Raw genomic sequence first — 21,596 nt, 5'->3', positions numbered from 1 at the left:
AATAATAATAATAAAAATAATAAAAGAACTCTTAAAAAGCACTGGACACATAGGAGAGAGTCAATAAATGTTTCCTGGCTTAAATTAAAACTGATGGCTCAGTGATTCCATGGCTGCTGTATTTGCTGTGCTAATTAATCCTTTGCTCCATTACAATTGTTTTTTAACTGAAAAAGAAATCCATGCATATGGTTAAAAAAATTCAAACAGAGCACAAAAATACACAAGTGAAAGAAGTTTTCCCTCATCCTCTGTTCTTTCAACCCTCCCTGGAGATGCCACTGTTTATTATCCTTTGTGTGCTTTTCCAGGTATGCTATGCACGTTCCCACCTATGTATGTAAATTCCTTTAAACTTTTACTTATTTTTAACTTAAAGGGGTTTAAATCCTCAAGTGCCTTCTGCCTGGGTAATAGAAAAGAACAAATCTGACTCCATACTAGATCTTTTCCTTTGACTTTAACCCTGTGCTATGTCTCCTAGGCTTCATCTTGCTTGTGAAACAATGTTGCCTAGAGCCTGAAATACAGGAGAGCCTATTTTCAAGGCTCTGACCTTTAAGGATACTTAACACTTTCCATTCATATAAAGATAACAATTTGCAGAATAGAAAATAACGTTTGTTTTGCTGGGGGTTTACAGAGATTTTACCCAGGCAGATAGCTGCAAGAACAAAGGATTCTAACAACAAAGAATTCCTACACCAAGAAGTTTGCTACAACCAAGCATGCAGGAAAGGAGCCTGAATTCTGACTTGGGGAGATGGTTTTCCAGGACATTATTTTGCTATCAAGGTCTAGAGAAACTGGCTATTCCATGCCCCAACACCTGGTCTCCCAAATTATTGGCCTGTCCTGCACTGAGGAGAATGAATTTGGACTCAGTAACACTCCTATCTACCTAGCAAGCTGGGCACTGGAACTGAGGACAGCTCTCCCACACCCAGGGACCTACTGTGAGCCCTTGATGGTTCCACTAGGGTGGTGTGTGGTTTACCTAGGAGAGATGGGGACTATGCACCAACACTCAGGCAGTCTGCTCTGTCTGGGGCTCTGATCTTGTACCTCCCACTCCCAGGCAGCCCAAAACCTGGGAAAGTGGAGCTAAGGCAGAGATCGTGCCTGCCTGTTTCACAGCGTGTAAAAGGGGAATATATACTTTTCCCAAGGTAGTTCTGAACGGCAACACCCGCGGGTGCTTGGTTCCGAGAGCAACAGGAAACCCAGCTCCGCTTGGGGGCAATGGATGTGATACCCGTAGGGATTCTGCAGAGGCCTCGGCTGGAGGGGTGGACAAGGGAGGGAAAATTTGAGCTGCGGGCCTTGAAGTGTTAGAGAAGGGTACAGAGGCAGGACTGCCGCCTGTGTCGGGGTGCCCCAAGAGGTAAAGCTTTTTCTCTCCATCTCTGCTACTCCCCTCCCCTCTCTAGATCCCTCCCTTCTCTCTGCACCTCCTGTCCATCTGTCTCCCTCCACTTTTCCCCTTCTCCCCTCCTCCTCCCATCTTCTCCCTCCCTTGCTTCCCCACCTTCTCTCGCAGAACCGAGGATCGCTGGCCCTCCTGCGCATGCGCAGTCGGTGCCAGCTGGACCGAGGTTTGGAAGCTCCAGCTCCGAGCCGGGGATCGGCCCCAAAGGCTTCTCAGCTCTGTTGCCCGGTAGGCCTTTGGCTCCTGCCTGGGGCCGGGGCCTCCGGCTGTGGAAGTGCAAGGTAGGGGGCTCACGGGAAAGTTCAAGGCGGCTGCGGGAGGGCGGTCCGCGTGTCACAGCCCTCGAGGGCGAGAGTCAGCGTGTGTTCAGCTGAATTGCTCGGGCCAGGCCCCTCTGCCAGCGCCACCTGCCCCGGCGCCCCGGCCACAGCTGTCCAGGGCCAGGTGTGCACCTGCCGCCTCTCGCCCCAGCAAGGATCCCCTCAGTCCGCGGCTGGCATCCCCTTCCCCTCTCCCGCCCGCGAGTCCTCTCCTCCCGGGCTTCCTCTCCTCGGCAGCCGGCCCGTCCCCGCCCCTGGGCGGGCTGTGTCCCGGGCAGGAGGGGTCTGCGGACCCGGACGGGGGCGGGCGGCTGGGGCTGGGGCTGGCCTCCGAGCGGGGCTGTAGCCCGCGTCCCCCACCCCGCTTTCCCTGCCCCGTGACCCCGGGGCTGCCCTCCTCTCCTTTTCCCGCTCCCTCAGGACCAGCTCAGTGGCGTGGGCGCTGCTCCCCGGGCTGAGAGCCTCAGGCTGTAAATACCAGCTTCTCCTGGTGAAGTCGGCAAAATGGAGCGTCAGTGCTGAGGGCACTTCCGTCTTCTCCCTCAGTGTTTCTGCCGCAGGTAAATTCCTTGAACACTTTCAGGTGTTATGATGGCGGTGCTTGATGATGTCACGTGTTTATATAGTGAGAGGGATTACAGTGTTGAAAGCAGGGCTTGGTTCAGTTAAAAATGATCTGAAGGCATGAGGCTGTGACATCCTCCAGGCTTCCCTCTCCCAGGGTGAAACGTGTGAACGTCGATTTTAGAAAGATAGTTACAGTCCCTAAGTAGCCCAGCCCAGCTAGTGTGTGTTAACAGGAACAGCACCACCAGAGGCGTTGGAGACCTAGGGACATTGCAGTCCTAAATAGCTCCTGGCACAGTTTGGTTTGTTTTGGTTTTTTGTTTTTCTTAAATTGTGTGGCAGACTAGTTGTATAGAGGTGAAAATAATTGTCAAGAAATATTTTTTTCATATAACAGCTTTATTATGATATTGTTCACACACCATGAAGTCCATCCATTTAAATGGTACAATTCAGCAGCTTTTAGCATATTCACAGTGGTGCAAGCATTATTATTCCAGAACGTTTTCATCACTTCAGAAAGAACAGTGGAAATCAATGACCTATCCACTCTTCCCCAGCGGTGGTTCTAAAGAAGTTTCTTGGCTTTTCCTGACCATAAATTAACTTGTTACATTCCATGAAAAATCTGATAGGCATTCTAATCAGAATTGCATTGAATCTGTCTATCAAAACAGGAAGAATTAATGTCTTTATGGCAAAAACTTCTTCTACCCATGAATATATCTGAGACCCTATCTTTTCATCTGTCCAGAGCCTGGCCCATGGGAAGTCCTCACTAATTGTTGGGCTTGTGAATGATGAAATTCTATACATTGTTAGTTGCAATTGTAGCCTTTCACAGAAGAGAAAAGTAACCTCAGTGAAGCCAAGTGACTCTCTGATGGTCAGAAAGGGTGATAGTCAGTGCTGGAGTGATCCAGTGGACTTGCTGCTTGCAGCCAGAATTCTCCACCACCTACAGCTACAGGTATTACAGTGTTCTTTTATTTTTTTTTAATGACTTACTTTTATTTTTCTAATTATTTTTTATTGAAGTGTAGTTAACTTACAATGTTAGATTCAGGTGACAGCAGAGATTCAGTTATTAACATATGCATATATATATACCTTTTAGATTGTTTTTAGTACAAATCATTACAAGAACTTGAATATAGTTCCCTGTGCTATATAGCAGGTCCTTTTCATTTATTTTATATTAATTAATGTGTATCTGTTAATCCCCCTTTTCCTGCCTGCTAACCACAGTTTGTTTCTATGCCCATGAGTCCATTTCTAGCAGCACCATTTTTCCTAGTTAATATATGCTGCTTGGCTGCTTTCAGTTTCAGTAATTCCATCTTATCTGTGGGCGCTTTTCTTCTGGTGGCCTTTATGTGGTTTGCACACATGGTAATAGAGATCTGTATTTGGGAGAACTCCAGGCCTCGTGTAGTCCCTGGTACAGAGTACCCACTGAGCTGATGCTTGAACTGGGAAAAAAACATAGTAAATGTTGGAATTTCCACTATGCTTGAGACTTCCAGGTTTCTATAACCTCTCTAGCCAATCTTAATGTTGGCTGCACCCATACTGGATAATTTGCTGGAATTCCATGTTATGGTGATGTAGAGACAGTGCCTTGTATGCTTCTTCTCTTTCCTTTTTCTAACACTCATTCTCCTGGGCCTCCCAGATCCTCCCACAACAGTGCCCAGGGCTGGCTTGGTGCTGCACTCAGGCAATATTTGTTAATAAGGACCTTTCCTAATCTCTTCTGAGCCTCTGTTTCCTTCTCTGTACAATGAGACCATAGCCTAGATAAGTCCTTTTCAGTTTCTTTTAAAGCCATGTTTCCTTTGAGAAACAGAAAATGCAAATCTCTCCTCCCATTCCAACCCTTTAGATTTTGATATGTCCTCCAAGGAGTGACATAGCTCTTTGTGGAAAACTGATGTGATTGTGATTCCAGGTGGCACAGAAAAGACTCTTCAGAGATTTACTGCAGGGAAAGGGCAGGAAAGGGGCAGTGTATCACACTTTCTAGTGTGAGCAATGGAGCAGGGGATTGGGTTTAAATACGTTGTCTGATGTGGCCTCTCTCTAATCTTGCACAACGTGATAAACCTCTCTCCCTCAGTTTCTTCATGTGTCAAGTTGGGGTGATAGTATTTTAGGGTTTTTGTGAAACATTATACACATAATCCATTTGTGTCTCGGTAGAAACAAGACCTGCTAGGGAGTCAGTGATTTCTTTAAAAAAAAAAATTCTTGTCCATAGCACTCTGTGTGTATTTTGAAGTTCCTAGAGGGTGAGTGTTGAAACTAAAGTCCATCGTAGGACAGGTGGCCCATGGTTCTCTGTGCCCCAGATTGCCCCCTCCTCCCCAGTCCTATTCCCCTCAGTCCAGGATGAAGTTCCCTAGTAGATTTACACAGAGTTCTTGTGGAAATGGCTTTTCATTTTATTGTTTCACCAAGAAGGGCTGCAATCTTGATCTCTGTGGTCAGGTTTTGGTGACCTGAAGGCTATGCAATTGGGGGTTTCTATTTAATAAAAAGAAAAATATTACAAACACAAACTTAGACCTAGGGTGGTGACAGGGGCTCTTGGAAGTGGGGACCATTAGGTTTGTTAGCTTCGGGTGCAGTGGCCTCTGGCCACGAGGACCCATCTTCGTGTTCTGAAGTTGGAGGGACCAGTGGGTTCAGTGGGTAATTTAACTGAGTGTATCTCATGGTCTAGGGATTGTCCTATTTGTGCTGTGTGTTCCTTATTTGAGACAGTGAGCTCATTTAACCTCAATAGCCTCTTTAAAAAATTAGACTTTTAATTTTGTGATGTAATGTAGATTCCCATGTAGTCGTAAGAGATAATATGGAGAGGGCCTATGGACCCTTTGCCCAATTTTCCTTAATGGTTCAATCTTGCAAAATTCGGGGACAATTCATTACTGACTCACTAACCCTTTGAGGTTTGTGTTATTGCCCTCATTTCTATTCATGATTAAACTGGGGCTTAGAGAAGCACACAGACCTGCACAGTTCACCCACATGGTTAATGTAGAGTCGGGTGGAACATGGGCTTGGGATTTCCAGGCAGTACCATTGTGATGGTCTGTAGCAGGGGCAGCATTCACTTGCGTGTTTATTCATTCATTCAACAAATATTTATTGAGTAACCTCTGTGTGTCAGATGCTTTAATAGGGTTATCAGATTCTTCAGCAGTACTGAGAATCAGGTAATATTTTCTGTTTTTTAATCTGAGAAAATTAGCTCTGAGAGGTTATAACCCACCCCAAAGGAAATATAGCTCATAAAGGAGGGATAGTAAATTTGTATAGTCCCCACTTTTTATGCAGGTTGTAACCTAGGCATTTTACATTTGCAAACTTCCGTAATCCAGATATATTCTTGTTAGGCAAGGATTTTTTTTTTAAATTGAAGTATAGTCAAGTTTACAATGTTGTGTCAATTGCAAGGCATTTTTTTTGAATTTTGAGTTAAAAAATATTTTTTTGAGGAGGGTAATTAGGTTTGTTTATTTGTTTCACTTTTTAAAATGAGGTACTGGGTATTAAACACAGGACCTCGTACTTGCTAAGCACGTGCTCTACCACTGAACTGTACCCTCCTCCCCAAAGCAAGTTATCTTATCCATTATTCTGCAGCTTAGGAGTTCAAATAAATTGGAGTTGAAATCCAGATGTTTTGATCCCACTGTGGTTCTTTTCTTTATATTCTGCTTAAAGGGGTGTGGAAAGCAGTTCCTTTGTTCATTTCTTTATTCAGCAGTTTTGAGCACTGACTTTGCATCAGGGTCTGGCTAGGTGCTTGGAACAGAAAACAAGAAATGACCCTGGTCTGCATGGGCAGGAAGCCTGGACCAAAAGCTGGGTAATGTGATCCGACCTATGGTAGCCATGTGCAGACACTGAGGATAAACTATACCCCCGGCTTTGCTTGGGCTTCCCTTACCTTCTGGCTGGTACACACCAGGTCACCACAACCCAGAGGGGCCCACAGCCCACAGCAGAGTATGTATCTCGATCTCCTCTCCCCTCTCAGCAGGGGCTGCAACATGAGCATCCCTCTCTATGTGCAGTGCACTGAGAATGACCAGATTCTCCCCGTGGTGATCCAAGCCTTTGGGATCATCTCAGAGGAGAATTTCTTTTGCATCTATAAGCGAATCTCCTTGGTGAGCCAAATCAGCCTCTGCAGCTCCCAGTGGGCACTCTGTATCCACTACAGTCACCACTATGCGCCTGAGAATGGGTGGAGCGACTTCCAGACCCACAGGAATGTAGTGGGCCTTGTCACCATTGCCGACTGCCTCTCGGCTAAGGCCTTCAAGAAGCTCCACGTGCAGAGGAGCTGTATGGCACCTCGTTAATGTCTCTCAGCTATTTGTCTTTGTGCTGCATGGGGAGGTAGCCGAGCAGACGCGCACCGACATGACCTTCAATCTACGAGGACTGCAGGCTGGTGGAGAAGAGGATCTAGGACTTCACTGAGTCACTCTTCATCATGCTCAAGTACAAGTGGCTGGATGGGACCCCGACAAGTCTGGGGACAAGATCCCACTCCTCTGCACCTTGTTTGAGAAGGAGGACTTCATGGGACTGGACACAGACAGCAGGTAAGTCTACCTGGAAGCCCGGCCGCCCTCGCTGTGTGCCAGATTGCTTCCCTACATCCAGGAAGGGATCAGCAAGGAAGAAGGCTGCCTTGTAGCCAAGGGTGGAGGGAGGTGCAGCCCGCCAGTTTACAGACATTTAAAAGTGAATCCGCCTTTGTTTCAGAGAGATCCTTTTATGGTTATTGTGTACACTTTCTCCCGCTTTTCAGCCAGGACCCCTGGTGGGACCCCTGGAGTTGCTGTCCAATAGAGTAGCCACAGCCACTGATGCTAGGAACACTGGGGAGGAGGCTGGTCTGAACTGACATGTGCTGTAGGTCAAATGCACATCAGACACTGAGACTTATCTAGTAAAAGGAATGTAATCTACCTTGTTACTTTCTATATTGATTACACGTCAAAATGATAGTATTTTACATACAGTAGAATAAGTAAGGTCTGTTCTTAAAATCAGTTTCTAGTATTTGTTTTTTGTTTGTTTGTTTATTTCTTTGTTTACTTTTTAAATGTGGAAAATGGGAAACTTTTTTACATGGATCTCATTTCATTACTGTCGGGCAGCCTTTCCTGGGACAGTCTCATCCCTTTGCTTATAGATAAGATGCTGAATCCCGAGATGCAGAACGAGGCTCTGGTTGAGCTGAGGGTGGAACAGGTGTCTCCTGACTCCTAGGCCCAGCACCTGCACGGCTCAGGCCCTCTATTCATGCCCTACAGTCACCATGCCAGGTTAGGACATCAGAAACACCGCCAGGGACTTCCGAATGAACTATTTACACAGGAAAAGGCGTGTCACGGAGTATGGGACAGAGCAGGGAAAGGTTCATCTTCACTTTGTCCCTGTGATTACGTCAAAGTCCTCACATTGCCTCGAAAGTGCAGACGAGCTCTTCTGGGCTGCCTAACCCCCATCTTCTGCTCTGTTTCCCCGTGTGTCCATCATGCTGTCCCTCGGGCAGGAGAGGTTGAGATGCCTTTGCCGAGAGGTGGTCCCCCTTTGCTGGGGAGAGTGAGGGAAGCTGTGTCCCCCCGGCCTACGGCCTCGGACCTTTAGTCTGGAGAGCGCTCATGGCGGTCCCACAGGTGACGGTCGGAGGACCTGGCACGTGCTGCCGGGCCCGCTGTGGAGGCGGTGCTCTGTGATTCTTGAACTTACCTAAGATCAGATCCTACTTTCTGGTTGTTGGTCAGTTGGAGGAGAAGATTGCAGAGAATTGATAAAAAGAAAGTCCAGACCAGCCCTGTGAGTGAGAGGCACAGGGGACCCGAGTCCCACCTGCCTGTGGTGCCTGGCAAACTCTGGATGAATTTTCAGTTCTTTCCCGGACATTCCTCTATGGCTTAAGGAAGGGGCAAGGCATGTCGTGGCCATGATCTGTACTTGTCCTCACAAGGCCCTGTGATCTACATGTCCACACTCCCCTTCTGCTACTTGGAGATGAGGTGGCAACTTTAGGAGCCTGCGCACTGCTGAAGGCACAGCTGCCAGCACCGGGCCACTCCCAGACTGGCTCCGTTCACCTCACCTGTCACCTCCTGCTGAGCCCCCAGGCGTTAGTCCGGGTAGGTGCATCGGTGCAATGTAAGCAGGGACTGTCTTCTCCCCCTGCACAGACCAGTAGGTGAGCAGTGGAAGCCTGGAGCCCTGCCCCAGCCCCCTGTCCAGTGCCTCCTCTTTTGTCATAGGAGGCACTGGTGACATGTTTGCTCAGCAACTGCTTGACTCTGAGTCTGTAGACCCACCAGAGAATGCCAGCCTGTTTTTGCCTTTTGAAGTCTGTCCTTGGGATTTGGCAGAGTAGCTGGATGTGTGCTTAGCCCATAGTGTTTGACACTGTCACCATTGTTTACCCAGAACCTCGTGTATCAGTCATGGTTCTCGGCATCAAAATACAGCAGCACATTAAGCCTCCCTCCTGGTGGATCTGTCTGTTTTGGTACAATAAGCGCCCAGCCAGCATCTGAACGTCAGTGAGATAACGCGGCCAGTGAGCTCGGGTCAAGCACGTTCTTCTCCAGTCACTTTTACTCCATTGTTCCTTTTACTGTTCTGCAGTCATTAATTTATAAAACAATGCTTTGGTGCAGGAGCAGAGCCTAATTCTCTCCTGCTGCTCTTGGTGGGAGTGAGTAAAACTTTCCAGCCTGAAATGCAACCACATTTTGTAGCTCAAAAGCTATCTAGAAGCATGTAGGTGGAATTTTGGTTTGGGGCTCTGACCACGTTGGTGTCCCCCGGCAGTGCCGATCCACACAGGCCCCTGCCTTCCCTGGAGCAGGAGGTGAGGGTGGGTCTCACCTTCCCCATGTCCCTGTCCTCATCACACTCACGTAAGATCTTGTACAGGCTGTCAAAGTCACTTTTGTTCTTGTTTCTTTCTAATTTTCGCTTGTTCCTCTTTTCCTTTTTCTTTTTTCCTTTTTCTCTTGTACCACCCTGTGAGCATGTTGTTGCGTCTGAAAAGGTGGGCTGTGCACACCCTGCATTGGAAATAGCTACATCGCCCTCCGTGCTGTCTCCATCGCTTTAAAAATCAAAAACTTAACAGCTGCCTTGATCCATGTATTATCCTAGTCAACTTTTTATTTTCTAATTTTTTGGAATATTTGCTTTGTTAGCACATCACCCACTGGTGTTTGATACCTCTTAAAATCCTTGCTTTGAGGAACCTGTTTGGTCCTCCTTATATTTGGTGACAAATGCGCCCTTATTAAATTTGTTTTGAAGAAGTGAGATGCGAATTGATTTAGGCTGCTGCTGAGGGATTCTTTTCATGGAGTATTTAAACTTGGAAAGTCAAAGTCTGCAGCACCTTGCTCGATTCCTGCTTTTACACAAAAGTGCTCAGCAAGCGGTTCCTGGCTGTCACTGTGTGACGTGCGTGATGGCGCTTACTGGCCGGCGGTCACTGGTGAGGAGGAAGTGGCCAGCTTGGGGGTGAGCAGCTGCAGGGGACGCTGTTGGAGGAAGCAGTCACATTTTTTTTTTTTTGCATTCAACTTCCCCTTGCCATTTACTTTAGTTTGCCTTCATAAAGGGACAGTACCGGGTCTATAATCCATGCCACTCTTTTTTTCCCTGTATGAGGCTGGTTTTTCTGAGTATCAGGACAACATGGCCTTCTCCAAAGAGGCTGGCTCACCTGGATCTGGTGGACAAATGGACCGCTAAAGGGGACCGTATGTTCTATTCTGCTTCATCCAGTGGGCATTCAGAGCCGGGTCTGTGGTTTGCCTCAGCAGCTGTGCAGGCCTCCCTGTACCGGCCTTTACTTTTAACCCACGTTTGCAGTAAATAGCTAACTCTGTGTCTGTTGCAGCTGACGTCCACGACTGACAGCCATGTCGTTAGTTTTCGATAGTGAGACCCCAACACCACAGTCAGCTGTGAAGGAAGATGCTTTGGCCGAACTAGGACCTTGCATTCTCACCCCTACCATGGTTCATCTCCCCCGGGGGAAGGGTTTGGCCACCACCGTCATGCTGGCCATGAGGCCTTGTTTCTCCTTTCATACTCTAGTCCAAATGTGGACACTTCATCCTTCACTGACTTGGTCTCGCTTGAGACAGGCCAGACTTTCTGAAAGAGTCCATCACATTCTCAGGGGGAACAGAAAAGAAGTAAGTGTCACAAATAGAAGGAGTCTAGGCTGTCCGGGTTAGCAAATGTAGGCTGGGATCTGTGATGGGTGGGCTGTGCCCTGGACACAGGCCTTTCCCGTGGCTCCTGAGAGCCCAGGGGTCAGAGTGAGAACAGCCTTGCCTGGGTTCCTCCATCCTCATCTGCTCACTGGCAAGTGTGTCTGCTAATTAGGAGCTCCCCCAGACCTCGTGTCCTTCAAAGCTCAGACCACGGGAGAACCTTGAGTCCCTTCTCCTGGGCCTCCTGTGTGAGAATCCAGTGCCTTCTGAGGTGACCATCGGCAGGAGATGCCTCCTCCTCCAGGGAGCACCCTTCGGAGGACTGTGATTCACAGCACCTTGCTGTGAGCTTGTGGGGTTACGGCCATGGTCCCTGCAGAACCAGACTTGAGATGGGCTTAGCGACAGAAATAACAGGACTGATTCCAGGGCAGGGCTGGTGGGAGGGAACAGGGGACATTGAATGTGACCTCAAACACCCAGGTGGGTGCTGGGGCTGTTACTAAAATGGGGAGTCTGGGAGGTACCTGCCAGGAATCGAATTCCAGAGTAAATGGTGGACATGAGGCATTTTTAAGATGTCATTTGTCATCGAAGTTAGGACTTCAAAGAGGCACTCGGGTCTATGAGCCTGGGGCTCAGCTGAAGGTGCCGGACTAGAGATACACGTTGGGATTCGTCCTTCTTAGCTGGTATTCACAGCCTTACATGTGGTTTAGCTCTTCTCAAGAGGTGCAGACTGAGGCTGAGTGGGGGCAGGGCTGTGCCTGGGTTGGAGGAAAGCCCAGACAATGCAGCTTTGGTGTGTCAGTCATCGGCATTTGGGATTTTCAGAGCAATGCCATTTATCCTTAAAGGGCCGGGTGGTGGGCAGGCCAGCCAGGATGAAATCTAAAGGGAGGGTTGTGGCCACGTGTGCGACTTGGGACGATGCAGAGGCTGCAGGGTCCTAGAGGGGAGACTCCTCAGAAGCTGGAGTTGGAGTGGGGAGTGGGGAGAAAGTAGTCACACTTACCTGTCAGGGAGGGAGGGAGGCCTAGGGAGTCCCCACCCTACCGGACTCTCTTTCCCATGAACAGAAGGCAATCAGACAGAGGATCTGAGATGAAAAGGGATGGGTGCTGGGAGGGGAGCCAACCTGGAGAATGGTGCTTGGACAGTTCTGGAATAGTCTCCCTGCAAAATAGAGTTAAAAAAACCCAGACTCTAAAGAATATTGATAGTAACTGGGGAGGAGGCTGTTTTTCTGGCCTCCTAAGGGTAAGTCATGTATCTGGGGATACACAGAAGAATCGGGCAGTCTCTTGCGGGGTCTTGAGCCTTACCAGAGGCAACAGTGCAAGTTTAAAGGGGGAGAAGGGCAGCGGATGGAAACTAGCCAGGCCCCGTGTCAGGTACCAGTCGGCAGCCCTAATTGCGTGTTCCATTCACATCCATCCCTCCCATGGGGGCGGTGGCAGCCCCCTTTTGCGGATTGGCAAGCCTTCTCAGAGGGGTTAAGTTATTGGTCCATTTAGTGACTAGTAAATGCTGTAGCAGGATTCAAGCAGGGCCTTGTCAGACTTCAAGGGCATGTTTTCTCTACTAATTCCGGTACCTCCCTGTTGTACCTGGAATGGTCAAGTAGGTCAGTTTTGGAGCCTTTCAGAAAAAGTGCGATTTAAGTGCCTCAGGACTGATTCACAAAGCTCAGTGTTCTTTGATTGTTCGGAAGCAACGCAGTACATTACGCCCCACAGAGGTTAGGTCTTACTCCTTTGACGATGACGTGGTTGCAAATGACGTACAGGTGCAAAACCAGACTTAGCAGCTTCTGAAGGGGAACTCTCCAGTTCTTCCTTGATCGGCTTTCTTCCGCGGGATGTAACTCTGCTGCAGCGTAAGCCTGAGGTTTCTGTATGGATTGAGGGTTTGATAACCAATGTTAACATAAAATGATCAGATGGAAAAAATCGACGTTGGCAATTTATTTTTGGGTTTCATTAGACAAGATGCACTATTGGTTAATGGCCCATATAACGTATGAAATTGAGTACAGAACATTGCATTTCTTACTTTCTACATAGAACTGTGTTCCATTGTAAGGTTGTCTGCTTTGAAAATTCAGCTCAGGCACTAGGGCTCCTGTCAGTGTGTTGGTGTTATTGCATTTTCACAGTGCATGTAATCTGGGCTTCCTCAGCCCCAAACACTCCAGTGCAGAATCATGGGCTGTAGCAATCACTTAGTTATACAAACACTTCTGAAACTATATGATTCCAAAAAAAAAAAAATAAATAAAGGAGAGAGAGTGATTGCCTTTATCAAATTTCCTTTGGAATTTAACTGCAAACTGTTGTAGAGCAGTTCTGGCTTGTTTTATGTATGAATATATACATTTCTTTGTATGTAACTTGGTTTTTGGACTAGAACACCAAGCTCTTGCTTTCCATGAGCCACAAAAATCGTAGCCAAATGACACATGTATGAAACATTTTATTCTTTTTTTCTGAGAAAGGATACTTAAATTTGGGATTTGGGCTCTGATTTTGCTTTTTGCTCTTCCCACCCCTCTTGTCATCTCACTCCTTTTTCCCATGTGGCCTCCAAGAGGTCATGGTCTCAAAGAAGTGGGCGGACAAACACCACTTGGTCGCCATGCATTGCTGCTGTAGAGTGAGCCCAGCCAAGACCTAAAGGACATTATCAGAGAGGACTTCCTGGAAGAAATGGGCTCTACATTCAGTTCTGAGGACAGAGTAAGAGTCAGCCAGGAGAAGGAGTCAAGAAGGTGGCTCAGGTGGCAGGTGCAGCCCGGGCAGAGGCCTGGAGGTTTGTGGGGTGGGGACTCATGGAGACTGCCCTCTGTGGTCCAGGGTGGATGGTGTCCCTGCTGGGGAGGACACTGGAGAGGTCCTGGGAGGAGGGTTTAGGAAGAGCTTGGGTTTTACTAGAACTGACACAGGAGGCAGTGAATGGTGTCAGCAGGAATTGACCCTCAGGAAAGGTACTTCTGGTTTTGCTTCTGATATACTTCAGAAAGAAGGGCCGGGATGGGCGAGAGCAGGTATGTCTCTCCCTTTGAGACCCACCCCGTCATTCATTTATTCATAACACACGCACTTCTGAGTTTCTAGTGGAGAGAGAGTGGGCCCACATTAGTAAGCAAAATGTAATTGCTTCTTGGGAGCTTAGCAGTGTCAGAAGTTGACTTAACCTAGAAAGTTCTAGGAACAGAGGAACAAATTGCAGAGGTTGGAGGGAGGGAAGGCTTCCTTGAGAAACAGTCAAAATGAGCCTGGAGGCAAGTGGGAAGTAAGAGCAAGTCAGGGGGCCCCTGAGGTCACTGGAGACCTGGGTACTGAGGTGAGCCTGGGCGAACACGGTCAGGGTCAAGGTCAGGGGTGGGGCTAGAACTCTACCAGGGAGCCTCTGAAGGGTTTGAAGTTGGGGTTGATGTGATTAAATTTGTGCTTTGGGAAGGCTGCCTTGGCTCTGTGTGTGTGTGTGTTTGTGTGTGTGTGTGTAGCGGGGAAGAGGGGGAGGTTGCCACCAACTGGCGGGGTCATTAGACCATTCACAGGCTGGGAGGTGACCAGTGGGAGTGGGGCTTCGGGGCTGCCTGGGGACGGCAGGGGCATATGGATGACGGATTTCCTTATGGGGAGGGCTTGTTAGTGGGGCCGCCCTTGCGGCACCTTGTGGCTGGAAGAAAACAGATGGAGGCCGCCAGGTGGACATTCCTCTTCTCTCCTTCCCTGCCATGGCTGATGATCTTAGCTCAGCCAACATTTGGAACAGAAGAGGTAAGTTCTAGGGTAGCCCAGTACTTTGTTGCGCTTGTTCGAGTGAGATCTGATAGGACATATGTTTGTTTTCAGATCTGCATGTTCACTTAGCTAGAAACGTCCCGTCTTTTGGATTTTTATAGGGGTTTTTATTCTTGATAAAGATTGTTTTCTTGGTGAAAGGAAATTTAATACAGCTGTTGTTTTTATCAAAAAGAAATTATATCTTTTAAGAAATTTAATATTCAAAAGAATCGGAATATTTAAAAATGATAAAGTAACTTTTTGGTGTAGTTTCTTTGGTTTCTGAGTTAATGTGGAGTTAGAGCCTTTGCATTACTTAATAGTACATCCTCGTCTGTATTTAAAAAGCTGTTAGTGAGCGCCCCAGGCCCCACCTCTCAAAGCATCATTAAAGTTTGCTCTGAAATAGTGAGGTCCTAAAGGTCTTGCTTGCAGAAGCCAAAGAGTTGGTTTATAATATGCAGCATAGCTCCCTTTATAAAATGATAATAGGATCAACATTAAGAAAGTGGAAGATAATTGAATGTTTTTAGAGCTGAAACATAAACTTTCTTGTGCTAATGTTGCAACTGGAACTTTTGAAAAGAAAAATCCTTCTGTAATGTCATCTACGTGGAATACATACATGCGTTACACGTTTGAAAAGTAACTGCCCAGTGGTTTTTGAAGTCAGGAGCATTCCAGCGGAGATACTGGCAGTGACGGTTGCTGGTTTTCAATGGAAGAGCCTAAATTTGCCTTCTTAGCTTTTTTTTTTTTTTTTTTTTTTTTTTTTTTTTTTTGTAGTGAGAGGGTTGAGTAGTGCTTTGCCAGCATGATTTTGGGGTAATTTGGGGGTAGATGTCATGCACCAGCAGTAAGATATTTCCACGCATTTTAATTTCTGGACATCAACAGGGCACATGTGGGGTTTGTGCCTGTAGGCTGGGATGCTGCAGGACTCCCTGATCCATCACCGTTATGTCCTGAAGCTGCTCCGGTCAGTGAATGATTTTCTGTGGCTTGGAGGTAAGTTGGTCTGATGCAGACGATCAGATGTGTAGTTAAAGTGCTATTACTTGAAATAAGAGAAACATAGAAACATGGCTCTAAACATACAGGATGAGGGAGGAGAATTGTCTGAGCTGCTTGCAGTGGGGAGTTTTCTCAGGTGACTCCCTCACCGTGATCCCTTCCAATATCCGCCCCAGCCCTGCATGATAGTCCTGCCGAAGCAAGCAAGCACTTTGCTCAGAAACGCAGTGAATTTCCTCGTGCCTCTGTTGGTTGGCTTTTCTTTTAAAGCACATCTTGCCCTTTGTTTAAATGCCATCCCTGCTAGTCACCTTTTAAACTCATTCTTCTGGACCTCGTCCATACATAGCTGCTGAATTGATGAACAGAATGTAGTATCTCCATGTAGTGGAACATTATTCAGAGGTAAGAGTGAATAAAAAAGAAAAAAAAATAAAAGGGAAGATGAAAAAGACCTCCTGCTTTGGGAAGTCCACCCTGACTGCTCAACCCGCCCTTTTCCCTTTGAAACCCAATCCTTTATATTCCACTATACTCTTTTTGATACTACTTACCACCTTCTAAAAAACTTTAACGTTTTCAAAAAAAAAAAAAAAAGAGAGAGAGAGGTGCTTATGCCACTTCAACATGGACGATCCTTGATAACAGCACGTTAAGTGAAAGGAACCAGACACAAACGGCCACATATTGTTGTTTCAGTGATCTCAAATGCCCAGAATAGGCACATGCAGAGGCAGAGAGCAGGTGATGGTTGCAAGGGGCTGGGTGGAGGGCTGTTAAGTAGTGACTGTTAGTGACATGGGGTTTCTTCTGGGGTGATGAAGTGTTCAGGAAATAGATGGTGTTGAGGGCTGCACAACCGTGAGTGTGCAGAAGACTGCTGAGCGCTGTCTCTGGGAGTGCCTGATGTTGGGGCGGCTTTATTTTGTTCTCATCCTGCAATATGAAGAGTCATCTTGTGCTGAGGACGTTCTACTCCTGTGAGTGGTGAGGGTCAGAGACTTTGTAGAGTCATGTTTCTTTTTCCCTCTTGGTGAGTGTAGGCAAAAAAGGTTTAAGCCTGAGAAAATGCTCCATCTGCAGAAATGTCTTTCAGTTTTGCATGATGTAAAAATCTTGAGAGCTTTTTAATTGTTGAGGACAGTCTGTGGGGGGAAACAGCCCGTGAAGCCTGGGTGAGACTGGGAAGAGCCGCGCTTCCCTCCCAGACACGGGTAGGGATTTCACCCCCGTTCAGACAGTGAAGGGCCCAGATCCGTGAGCGGAGTTGACAGTCATGATAACTTACGTGTATCCGCTGCTTCATTTTGGATGTTAATTTCAAGCTGAGTCAGTTTGTGGCAGCAGCCTCATCCTATATCAGGAATTTATAGTATCTGCTCTTTGTGAAGGCCAGACAGACTTGATTATTTAACAGTCTCTCTTGAATTGATATCTCAGATTCCTTTGTCAAAAGAAAAACAGCAGAAATACAGACATCCTTTAATAACAATGTGACCTGGAACGGATTTAGTCTCAGTGCCTCAGTGGCCTTATCTGCGGGTGGAGAAGATGATAAAAGTGCTTCCCTCAGATGGTGAGGGGGGAGTGAGAAGCACAAATGGAGGACTTAAACGAGATGCTCATGAATGACCGAATTTAGTGCCCTCAGCCTGGTGAGGCCTCAGGAGCAGAGATGTCAGTACACAGCAGTCCTAGCCGGAGCTCGATCCGCGTTGGCAGCTGTTACGATTAGTATCACCACTGTGGGTTATCAGGTAGTTTTAAGACTTGGTAATATGAATTCATGAATAATGTTAAAAGACTAGACATCTCAGATCCAGTTTACATAGTTCTCAAGATTTCCTCTGAGAAATGGAAGTTTTTTTCCCCATCTTAAATCTGAGTTGAGTCTCTAAAAAAATTCTGTATTCCTCCAAATTTTTGCTTTAATTCTCCATTTCTTAAAAAAAATTTTTAAATTGAGTTATTGGGGACTGAACTGAGGGCCTCATGCATGCTAAGCACATACTCTCCCAAATGAGGTAAAATATCCCCCCTGATTTTTTTAAACTTTACTTTCTTAGTAATCAGAGGTTAGAGGCCTCTAATACTGTTTCTGGAGACTTGTCCATGAACTTTTAAATCTATAATTAATGGACAAAATTTGGTTTATTAAAAAAATCAATAGAATATTCTGCAATCCACTCCAAAAGGAAATGCTGTTTGACTTAAAGTGTTTCTCCTTTATGGTGATTTCTACTTTTTGGTCTAGCTTAATTTATTAACAGCCATCCTCATCATCATAATGACCAACTCACTGTGATTGGACACATACCTAAAGTCAAAATGCTTTCCTCATGTTTTACTTCATAGCAGGTGTTTGAGCGTAGGTATCAGTGTCTCCTTTTTTGCAGCTGAGGGATTGATGGGCCAGCTTGTCCCAAATCACACGCAGGCTGGTGGTGGCTAGCTCGGTGCTGGAATCCAGGCTGCACAGGATGCATTCTCAATTGCTCCTCTAATCAGCATACCGTTGAGTGGTTTCCCGAACTCCTGTGAGTCCATAAATGACCGATTTTAGCGATCTTAGCCTGATGAGGCCTTCAAAGGAGAGACACCAGTGAGAATGTGAGACAGAGTGGCATAAAATAAAATTGTACATTTTCACAAATGATTTATTCTCAGGTAATGACTTAAAATTAATATTTTTTTGTTTTAGTGCTCTGTAAGCACTAAAAACAAATCATTAAAAGTAATTATAGTGCAAAAGAGAAGTGGGCTTTGAACGTCCAACCATTGCTAATGATGTTACTTGTTTTTCTCTAGGGGCACTTATTGACTGAAAAATTTACAAAGACTGAATTGGTTTTATGTAGTCTTAGTATGGAAGAAAAGATTGTCAGTGAGTATTGTAAGTAAAATCCTTACTCTTTCCTTTCCTGATGATGAATATGTTAGTTGTTTTCATGGCTTAAGTACATTTCGTCATTTGTGAAATTTGAGTAATATCGTTTACCTTGTCTGACAGTGAGAGTTAGACGCCTTGTATACAAAGCACCGTAGAGGTGCTTAATAAAAATGTACTGTCACAATGACTGATACTTTAGAAGTATCAACTCTTAATACTAAAAAGGGTAGCTTATTTCTGATGCATATTCATTATGTATATATATGATATTTATGAATATGGATTAAAGTAACAAGGATTCAGTTTTCTTTACTTCTAGGGCAGTATGAAGTTTTAATGAAATCTGTATCATTCTAGTGAGACAGGGACTAGTTAAATTGCCTTAAGCAGAGGACCTTGAAAATTATTTACAAAGAATGTGTATTGTTACAACTCAGAATTCCTGTTGTCCTGTAACAATCCACTCAGACATTTAAATTCCTGGGATTCTGACCAGAACCATTAAGTTTAGAAAAATCCACATTGATCATTTTCAGGGAATAAGCTTCTCTGTTTTGTGATTAAATAAAATTTTGATTTTTTTTCTGCACTCTTAACAGGTTTTAAAATATCAAAATTTTGATTTCACATGTCACTTTTTTAATAGACAGAATAAAGCTCATGCTGTTTTAATATGTAAATAAATGTTTTTGTATTTCAACAAACTTGTATGATTTCCTGGCTCTTTGAGAAGTATTTTGCAAGATACTTAGATTACCTACTGTTGGAAAAATACAGACGTGACTTTTATGAATATAGGCCTAGTACGGATCTGTTGGTTTTTGCTACAGTGCAAGACATGAGGCCTAGGAGAGCTTTGCTGCTGATTGACAGGAGGACAAATCCAAAGTCTCAGTCTCCCCTCCTGTAAAATGAAGAGGCTGGACTTGATTCTTTCCTCTTCTAAGATGAGTTTCCATGAGCCTATGTCTTTTGTTTATATTCAGGAGTATTAGCAATATCAGATTAAATACAGAATACCCCACCCTTCCCACGAAGCAAAGTGCAGTATGTGCTACATAAGCTTTTAGTTATCTGATTCTCGTTTCTCATCCTACAGGCAATTTTTATGTTGCATGTTTCCCAGCAACCTGGAAGGTCTTTTTAGCCATAGGTGGCGCTGTTGCACCTTCTTACACTCTTAATTTTCCTGTTTGTAAAAGAAGGCTTAAACAACGTGATTTTATTTTGATTACTTTCCTTGATGCTTCAGAATAGCACAAAGCCCATTATGTCTGTCTAACTGGAAAAATTATTCTGCTTATATTTTAGTTTTATTCTGTCATCTCGCTGTGAACATCTCAGACTTGCTGTGTAAACAATGGTAAAATCGGACTTTTCTCCAAGTCTTAGAAACCAGTGAGCCGGGAATTTTTAAAACAGCTAGTAGCGGCCTCTGGAGCACCTTAAAGCTGAAAAGTGTACTGAGTTCCCTGAGTATTGACCCTGCCGCTGTGTGTTAATTGGTGGTAGGAGATTTGGTACATATAGGAAGGGGTGTAGTGTTTTGACTTGGGTTTGTGTGCACGTGCTGCCACTGAGCCACGTGAGACTGAGTCATTTCGTTCTGAGTTTTTCCCTCGTCTGTGAGATGGGGACGCTCGTATCTGCTTTCTAGAATTGTGAGAATTATAAATTATGTAAAGTGTTTACCACAGTGGGTATGTCAAGAGGGCTCATAAACTTTAGCTGCTGTTTGGTGTGAAGCCATCACTTTACAGTCTTTGGCAATTACTAAGAAACAGGAAAACAAGAAAAGCTGGTTTTATGATGAAAGATATTTGAGGAGGTTCCATAGTTCCTATACCCATAATTTAGCATCAGCAGAGTCAGAACTGTTACACAGTCGCCCTGAACCAACGTTAAGCCACAGAATTTTTTGTTACTTCATATATGTTGCGGCTTAAGGGGATCCAGTACTTATACACATGTTGTCTCCAGCAGCCAACTGAGAGATGACACAAAAGACTAGGCAGGCGATATATGTCTTCTTTGTTACTGATGAAGCCACGTTCTCCATGAACTTCAGGGCTGTGGGAAAATTCATGTCATGATACTGTGTCCCAGAATTAGAGACTCACCCTGTCCCAGGTAGCTCTGTGACACAGCGAGCCTTCCCTTAAGAGGACATGCCCCTTCATGCAAGGGGCTGTCCTGCCATGAAGCTGAGCATCCCAGGTGCTTCCCAATGGTGACCAACACTGGAGGGAAAGGTAGGGTTTCACATTCCCTGCTTGTCTCCCTGGACTCACACCTCACTCTGTTAGTGTGACAAAGCCTAGCTGTGAGCCAGTGGCCACGGGTATGAAGGAAGAAACACTCTCCATGGCCCAGAGGAGTGGGGAGGAGGCATCCCCTCCTTAGTTTAAACAGGTGGTGGGATGAAACAGGAGGGTGCTCCCCAAGAGTTTATAAAAGGATCAATAAGGATTTTCTTTGGGACTTATACTAGCCAGGAAACACATAAGATTATTAGAAGGGAGACTTGTAAATCACTTTTATATTAAGTTGACATTTGTTGAACACCAAAAATGTGCTACATTCTTTTCTGAGAGTTTTACAGAAATGATTCCTTCAATCTTCTCAACAAGCGAGTAAGGAAGGTTTGATTGTTATCCCAGTTTTACATTGTGGAAATTTCGGCACGGAGAGGGTAAGTAAGTTGGCCAAAATTACAGAGCTAGTAAGTGGCAGAGCTGATATTTAAACCCTGGTTGTCTGGTTTTGAGGCTCCCAGAGATGGGATTTGGGTGTTTAGAGGTATCTGCATCCTTGGATTTCTAAACGTCTGTGCATCAGTTAGCCCAGAAAGGATAGGGAAAGGAGAGTTACACAGGTGCTCACTGTCGTGTCTCGGCCACTGTCCACGAAGTGTGCACTGTGATTAGCGTTAATTATTTTCCAGGCAGTAGATCTGTTCGTATAACAGAAATTTAGTCCATTGAGTTAATCTAGAAACCCTTCCTGCTCTGCTTCTGTCCATGGTTGCCATGTGACTGCCTGCCCGTGATTGGGCCGTGGAGGAGAAAATGTACTCATGGTTGAACTCTGATATTTCAGTCTGGTTTATAGTTTCACTTCTGTTACATTAATAAGTTAAGTTTCTGGTTTTCTTGCATCGGTGTGTCATGAGTTTGGTTAATGTGAAACCAGTCCATGGGAGCCCAGGGATGCTGACGGTATAATTTCTGAGCACATTGTCGCACTTCTACCCATGCAGACCTGGCTGGAGGATGTCCGCCTTCCTCACTGATTTCTCCAAACAGCAGGGTCCTCTCCCAC

The 21,596-nt window shown here is 45.7% G+C and overlaps 1 protein-coding gene across 4 annotated transcripts in view; it reads left to right on the top strand.

Moving 5' to 3' along the window:
- Positions 1–1,590: 1,590 nt before the first annotated feature.
- LOC116151557 (trafficking protein particle complex subunit 9) overlaps positions 1,591–21,596 on the top strand; it is a 373,012-nt gene continuing 353,006 nt past the window's right edge. For 3 of the 4 annotated variants that reach the window (XR_010377092.1, XR_010377091.1, XM_064477021.1), the window contains exons 1-3: positions 1,591–1,710; positions 2,170–2,309; positions 6,734–6,938. The gene's annotated coding sequence lies outside the window, so the exon portion shown is untranslated. Of the gene's footprint in view, positions 1,711–2,169; positions 2,310–6,733; positions 6,939–18,204; positions 18,279–21,596 lie in introns of those variants that run through there. The other variant, XM_064477022.1, reaches the window with a different exon arrangement.

Source organism: Camelus dromedarius, chromosome 21 (assembly GCF_036321535.1).
Source record: "Camelus dromedarius isolate mCamDro1 chromosome 21, mCamDro1.pat, whole genome shotgun sequence".
Taxonomy (NCBI): Eukaryota; Metazoa; Chordata; class Mammalia; order Artiodactyla; family Camelidae; genus Camelus; species Camelus dromedarius.
This window is presented reverse-complemented; position numbering and strand designations above follow the sequence as displayed.